Below are 7,974 nucleotides of genomic sequence, written 5' to 3' on the forward strand. Positions count from 1 at the left end.
TGCCGTTTTGTCGTCTGCAGCTTTAAATGCTCCAGTGTTTTAAGGCAGGATTGATTCTGATTGGCTGTCAATGTTTTTTATCGTTCATCAGCTTGAAAAGATCGTTCTGAAAGTGATTCCAACGATATCGTTCTTCTGTGCCATTATCGTTATAGTTGTGATGTGAACTCTGCTGTTCTTTTAATGATAGAATGATTTTAAAAACTGTATCTTTATCGTTAAGGTTATTGTCCTCCTTTGGTGTGAAAATTTTGCGAAATAAATATGTTAATTTGAATGGGCGGCAACACAGTTCTCATTTGAATGAACACACATATTCGCATGCTGTTAATGCAACAGATTTTTACGCAGAAATGTTCTGATCTCATTTCCATTTCACTGTGAAAAAAGAACAGGCCTTTAAATCTTGACGTGTAACCCATCCCACATAGTAACATGAATGATATTTTCAAAAGTGCAACTTGTTTAAGTGATCAGATTAACATTGAAGAGGGACCAGAGCAATATCAGAGACTCGAGGTCGTTACTTTTGACATGGGCTACTAGTACACAGTCACCTTAGGCTATATATCAACCGCAAAATAATGCCTCCGTAAACACTCTGAACACCTTAACAACTGCATATCAATGCCCTATAGCGCCCACTCAGGCCACCCTACAGTAGCATTTGTGGTAGTGAGTTTTTTCAGAGACCCCACTTTACACAGGAAAACATCACTCACAATTTATTTCTACAAACAGACAGAAGTTAAAGGAAGAGAGCCTTTTTGTCTTTCACTGTATGTCCGATCAGTAGAAATTCAGCTGAACTCATTTAAGCATTCTGAAAATGAAATTAACTTCAAGACACTCCAATGTACAGTAAACATGAGCGTATCCAAGTAAACAGAGGCAGACTATGAGGCGGCGAAGCACCCAACAACAGACTTTCCTCTGACTGAAATTCAAAGCCACAGCACATGTTTCTGAGGGGGGGAAAGACGCCTTTATTACATTTCCACCTACAGTTGCATTTTTGAGCCAGTCTTGAAACTGCAGGAAATCCCCACTATGTTCAGAGTGGGAAATAAAAAGTCTATTCGACTCGCTTCCTTAAAATGTGTGTGTGAATTCTGACCAGAAAGACTGTAGAATCTCACAAAACCTGTCAAGAACATATCTGAGACATATTGTATCTCAAAATTAACAGAACAATTTAAGAAACTACACTTAAGAAAATGAATCTTGTTTTTAAGACCATTGCATTTTTTTTTTTTTTTGTTGCATTGTAACATTATTTGAATGACAACTATATGGATTTCACCCACCAATTCTACCAGTTAACATAATTGTGATTATTTTAATTGTTACTATCGCAGTAGTATATTTCTACCGCATTAAAATGACACTTAAACACCATTGATTTACTGCATTTTTTTTACAGTATGAGGAAAAAAGCGTCCAGAGCATTGTGTTTCACCCTATTATTCAACCATGTTAGATGGTATTCAGGCCATGAAGTTTGTGTTTTACTACGAACATTTCCAGTCTAGAATCCTCAGCTTCATGTTCCAACCAGAAAACATGTAAAAACAGTAAAAGTTTGAACGATTCTGCTAAAGACTTACTCACATATTTACGATGGTTAAAGAGAGTTTGCGACACCATGAATAATTTCATCTTCAAATCGTTGAAATGACGGATAAGGAAGAGGAAAGCCATGAAGATGAAGAGGCTCAGGGTGTCCAGGCGAAGATTAAAGAATCACATGGCAGCTCTGAGAGGTCAAGGCCAAAATCCTGATAATATTCAAGAGTCAGGCCTCCACCCCTCATCCTGGGCATCATGGGAGGATTGCTGGGATGACTGTCTGCTGAACCCTGAAGAATGTGAAATCTGCCATGTGATCTGCTCCTCCGGGCCAGAACAAACTGGGTTGAGGGGGAACCACACTCCTGTCATCCTTACAGGGATTTCATGGAGTGTGTTTTCCGGTTGACATTGAATTGTTCCATGCCTCCCAGATATCCAATACGCTGGCAATCGGTCACATGACTTTCCATATAAAAGTACTTCACAATGAGCTTTTATCTTGACCCAACACCAGGCCACAAATGATTCAAGCAGAACGATTTTATACTTTAAACGGACAAAACAAAAATGGGCAACTGACGTGACATTACGGGAGATGTCATTTTACTGTCCTCAGAGATCATTTGGCTGGACTACAACACACACACATATTTAACCATGACGCGGCGGAGTCAAGCGCATCTCCGGTCTGGTCATCGAGGAGACCCGCGGAGTGTTAAATTACATTTCCGATATTTAACCAGTATTAATCTGTCAAAATTCTTAATGTCAGTTAACTGTTAATTATGAGCATCCTTACTTTTAAAGGAATAGTTCACTTAAAAATGAATTCTGAATTCTGTCATCATTTACTCACCCTCAAGTTGTTTCAAACCTGTCTGAATTTCTTTCTTCTGCTGAACAAAAAAATATATATTTTGAAGAATGTCAGTAACCAGACAGTTGATGGACCCACTGACTTTCATAGTAGAGAGAGAAAAAAAAAAAAACTTCCTATGGAAGTGTTTAATCTTTAATAAATAAAAAAAAATCAGTAGATCATACCTTAGACCAAGTAGAACTGGTAAGTGATGGATGCTGTGTTAAATATTGGGTCCCGCTCTAGCATTAAACACATGTTCCTGATGACAGCATCACTGATTGTAAACGCAAGCCAAAGGGTTTTATGTCAGCTTGCAGCTCGATTACAGTACAGGTATCTGATAGTGCTGATTCACTCTCACTGTTGGTGATATTACAGTCTTACAGAAAGATTTCAAATTATTGATTTGATCTGTTTATCTGTGTTCATTTATTCAATCCACATGATTGCTATATGTATTTTGGGTGAATTCCTGCATTATAAGCACCAAACTTGCAAGACAGCTTAAAAGTTACGCGCATTAATCACAGTCCTATGCTAAAATTCAGGACCTGAATAGTGAATATGGCCTGATAGTAGTTGAATATAATGGCATTATATGTAAACTTGCGGAGTCCTCCAGGGATCTATCCTTGGACCTCTCCTGTTCAATCTGAATGTTTCCCACTACGTCAAATAATGGCAATAATGCTAAAAGCAGATGAAACTCAAATCTACCTCAATTATCAGGTGACGACAGTCCCACTGTGAAGTAATGATGCAAACTGACCACACTGCATTATATTATTTTAAACTGGTTGCCTGCTTCCCAACAATGTAAAAGAAATCATTACAATTTTCTCACCACTTATTTAAATGTGTGGGGGGATTCACAAAATCAATTTCAATGGACAATCTCTAGTGAATTCCTAAAAATCTTGTCAATAACGACAACAAAACTTTTAGCCTAAATGGCAGATTTCTTTTTTTTTTCTTTTTTTTTCTGCAACTTAAATAATTTTGTTCAGAAATAATGCATCAAATGATAAAAAGAAAACAACAGACAGTTCTGAAGTTTCAATTCAAAATATGATCACGTACCTCATTGCAAATCAATACGAACATTACAACAGTTATGCTCATGTTTTACAATCATGAACACTGTATTTGCTGTAAACACTTATATTCGTTAGTAAATAGATAACGTTAGAGGCCTTAGAAAATGCTGATAATATTGATAAAAGCAAGCACACAATTTAAGGGAAAATAACAGGAGACTCAAAACAACAACATATGCTTAGTGTGCATATTTTTATACATGGCATCCATAGGTTGAGTCTGGAATCGGTATCTGACCCTGACGCCGATTCAGATCACACATAATTTGTAATTCAACACCATGCGTAAAAAAACATAATCTGTATTTCATGACTAATTGTAAAAATAGCATCCGATGCTAACTAGCCATATGCAAACCAGAAGAAAACACAAACTGCATGGGTCAAATGGTTGATCAAGTATGGTATCTGATTAGTTGTAATTATTTGTGTATACATGCATGTTTAATTGATGCTGTATATAAATAATGACAATATGAGTGCTAATATTAGCGCTCATTTTCTGTCAGTCCCTCAGACTTGCTATTGCTAACAGCTCTAAAACAAAAGAGCAAAAACACTGAAGATATAACTATTAATCCGTCTTGAAAGAGGAAACAGGTTCGTCTTACCTCAAATAATTATGTACAAGATGGTAAAGTGGTAAACAGAACATTTACTGGAGTTTGGCAGCGATCGCAGAAACATTTCAGACAACTATCGTCAGTGACACTGATGATTACGGTAAAATGACACACACCAATCAGAGCTGTGCTCGATGAGGTGTTAGCCAATCACAAAGCGTCTTTCAGTTTGCTATCGTGACACAGGGAAGCGTCTTGTTTAGGTTAGGCAAAATCTTCTTAAAATTATTTAAATTTAAGAACAGATGCACAAACAATTAAAATTACAAAAATGTCAAAAATAACAATAAAATAAAATAATTGGGAAAACTTGTATGAATTACTTCGCATAAGTATGACTGGACAACAGCGTACTCTAGTGGAAAACTCCAAAGCCTTGTTAATCAAACCAGGTCATTTTATAAAACAGGTTTTATTCATTCAATAAAATATGTTTAAATACAAGTAAAACATGTTCATTTTAAATTAGGATGAAAATGTAATATTTGTATTCTAGAATAAAAACAAACATGACATTCTTGATATAGGCTAGTCTATGTAATATTATTTTACACCTCTCATTAAATCAATCTAATAGTATGTTATTATTGTATTACTTTTTATTAATTATTCACTTTTGAAGATTTATCAATATATATTAAATGCATTTGTACTTATGGCATACGCAAAATTGTTATAATGTAGAGCAATTTCGTTTTGACTTTCAGAAAAACTATGAAAGTTTATTTAGATAAATATATTGAATGATGTATACTTTCTAATGTCTAATGTTTCAGGATCATGCATACATTACATACACTGAAAAAAGCAAACAGTTATTGTATCAACTTAACAAATTACTTCAATTGGTAAAGGCATCTTTTCTTAGTTTTTCAACTTTTTATCAACTTAATTTAACTAGGTCAATCACACTTACGTTATTAAGTTTGTTTCACCAACCACTCAAAACCAAAACAAATAGTGTTCCATTAGGTTTTGTGCTCGTGCACAGCTGCACCAAAGTCAGAGCTGAAGATGAAGCTGGCTCAAAACCTCACAACACCCTCCCCCTGTTGGTGATTGGTTGGAACACTATTTGTTTTGGTTTTGAGTGGTTGGTGAAACCAATTGTTTTTGTGTGCAGATTTCAGAGCCTAGGCTGCCTACAGAGACGCGTTTTTTTGACGACATGCTTATGGGGCGGGCAGCTAGCGGATCGTTAGGAAAGATTAGATGAATGTGATCTTTTTTTGTGTGTGGGGGGCTGAAATCACTGATACAACCTTTAATTTGATTGCATTCCAACTTTTTTTCCCAAATAATTTTTAATTTACCTTTAAGTAAAAACTTTATCATTACTTTAACGGTTTCGTCCGGTTTTCTGGCTCTGCTCCTCCATCGGTTTCGTCCAGTTCTCTGGCTCTGCCCCCTCCTTCGGCTTCATCCGGTTCTCTGGCTCTGCCCCCTCCATCGGTTTTGTCTGGTTCTCTAGCTCCGCCCCCTCCATCGGCTTTGTCCGGTTCTTTGGGTCTGCCCCCTCCAATGGTTTCGTCCGGTTCTCTGGCTCTGCCCCCTCCATTTGCTTCGTCCGCATCTCTGGCTCCGCCCCCTCCATCTGCTTCGACCGGTTCTCTGGCTCAGACCCCTCCATCGGCTTTGTCCGTTTTTTTGGCTCTGCCCCCTCCATCAGTTTTGTCCGGTTCTCTGGCTCCGCCCCCTCCATCTGCTTCGTCTGGATCTCTGGCTCCGCCCCCTCCATCGGTTTCGTCCGGTTTTCTGGCTCTGCTCCTCCATCGGTTTCGTCCAGTTCTCTGGCTCTGCCCCCTCTATCGGCTTCGTCTGGTTCTCTGGCTCTTCCTCTCCATCGGCTTTGTCCGGTTTTCTGGCATTGCTCCCTCCATCAGCTTCGTCCGGTTCTCTGGCTCCGCCCCGTCCATCGACTTCGTCCGGTTCTCTGGCTCTTTCCCTCCATCGGTTTCGTCTGGTTCTCTGGTTCTCTGGCTATTCCTCTCCATCAGCTTTGTACGGTTCTCTCGCTCTTCCCCTCCATCGGTTTCGTCTGGTTCTCTGGTTCTCTGGCTATTCCTCTCCATCGGCTTTGTACGGTTCTCTCGCTCTTCCCCTCCATCGGTTTCGTCTAGTTCTCTGGCTCTGCCCCTCCATCGGTTTCGACTGGTTCTCTGGCTCTTTCCCTCCATCGGTTTCGTCTGGTTCTCTGGCTATTCCTCTCCATCGGCTTTGTACGGTTCTCTCGCTCTTCCCCTCCATCGGTTTCGTATGGTTCTCTGGCTATTCCTCTCCATCGGCTTTGTACGGTTTTCTCGCTCTTCCCCTCCATCGGTTTCGTCTAGTTCTCTGGCTCTGCCCCTCCATCGGTTTCGACTGGTTCTCTGGCTCTTCCCCTCCATCGGTTTCGACTGATTCTCTGGCTCTGCCCCTCCATCGGTTTCGACTGGTTCTCTGGCTCCGCCCCCTCCATCGGTTTCGTCTGGTTCTCTGGCTCCACCCCCTCCATCAGCTTCAGAACGAAGTTGATGGAGGAGGCTCTGTTGTGGCTAGGCCCTCTTCCCCTTCGGTTCCACTGGGGTCCTCCATCTTTCTGACTAAACCTAAGTCTTCCATGGTTACTTAAGGTCTTGTTTAGTTACTTATTAGCCTGTGTATTTATGTGCCCTCAGTTTCCTTTAGTTCTTTGTCTGATATTGTCTTTACTATGTTTGTAAAGTTATCCTATTGTTTTCTCACCTGTGGACTTCCTTCTTTGTTTTTGTTTTGTTAAATAAACTACGACTGCTGTTTGGTTGCATCTCCTCTTTCTTGTCTGCCTCGCTATAATGCCTGTCAAAGGGTTGGAATATATTAAACAACGATTAAATGGTAAATTCTTCAATTGCATGTGCTGGAAGCAGGAAAAATGGTCAAGCAAAAACATCTGAGAGAGAAGGGCCAAATAGTGATGCTAGATGACTAGATCAGACCCTCTCCAAAATGTCTTGGCTTTTCCTGGTAAGCAGTGAATCGTAAAATTGGTGCAAGGAAGGACAATTGAAGAACCAACGTCAGGGTCATGGACGCCCAAGTCTCATTGATGCACGTGGAGAGCGAAGGCTATTCCATCACACAGAAGAGCTACTGTAGCTCAAACTGATAAAAAACTTAATGCTGCCTGTGATAGAAAGGTGTCAGAACACTCAGAGCATCACAAGCCAGGTTTCCATAACAGATTTGGACAAAACTTTTGCAATATTTTCTAAATGTCGATAAAAAACTATTGCGAAATTCCTGCGTTTCCATTAACCAATGTTATGCGACTAAAACTGAATTTTTCTTCTCGGGATAAGTCATTCCAAAAATCATGGCCACCACACTATTATTTTTAATCGAATGAGACGTAGGAGTTTTTTCCCAAGCATTAATGGCAAGGAAAGAAAGTATGATGTGTTTATCCCTTATATCTTCTTTGATGTCTTGATAAATTGTATTATTTCTTTTTGGTTTAGAATCCAGTATTCCCGTAACACTTTTGTCTTTAATGAGTTTAATGAAGAACTTCGTCTTCTGTCCAAACATACCGCGGCATCTTAAAAATATACCTTTTATAAAAAGAGGAAAAGGTAAAAAAAAAAAAAAAAAAAAGGGGAAACCATCTACCCTGAATAATCCCTGCAAAATAGTTATGAAAGAAAGAAACATTTTACTCAAAGTGTTTTTAAAATCTGGTCTTACCATTGATAGGCAAAGAGATGAGAAACAAAACAACTCATACCTTACGTAAAGCCAAGGCAATTTTTTGTGCAAATGGAAATGGCAAAATCATATGGCAAAATATTAATAAACTGAT

The 7,974-nt window shown here is 39.1% G+C and overlaps 1 protein-coding gene across 1 annotated transcript in view; it reads right to left on the reverse strand.

Moving 5' to 3' along the window:
* Nucleotides 1-4,260, reverse strand: part of ankrd27 (ankyrin repeat domain 27 (VPS9 domain)) — a 45,426-nt gene extending 41,166 nt beyond the window's left edge. Inside the window, exon 1 of the mRNA XM_084094838.1 lies at nucleotides 4,143-4,260. The gene's annotated coding sequence lies outside the window, so the exon portion shown is untranslated. The remainder of the gene's footprint in view (nucleotides 1-4,142) is intronic.
* Nucleotides 4,261-7,974: the final 3,714 nt, after the last annotated feature.

Source organism: Abramis brama (genome assembly GCF_963993115.1).
Source record: "Abramis brama genome assembly, chromosome: 20".
Classification (NCBI taxonomy): domain Eukaryota; kingdom Metazoa; phylum Chordata; class Actinopteri; order Cypriniformes; family Leuciscidae; genus Abramis; species Abramis brama.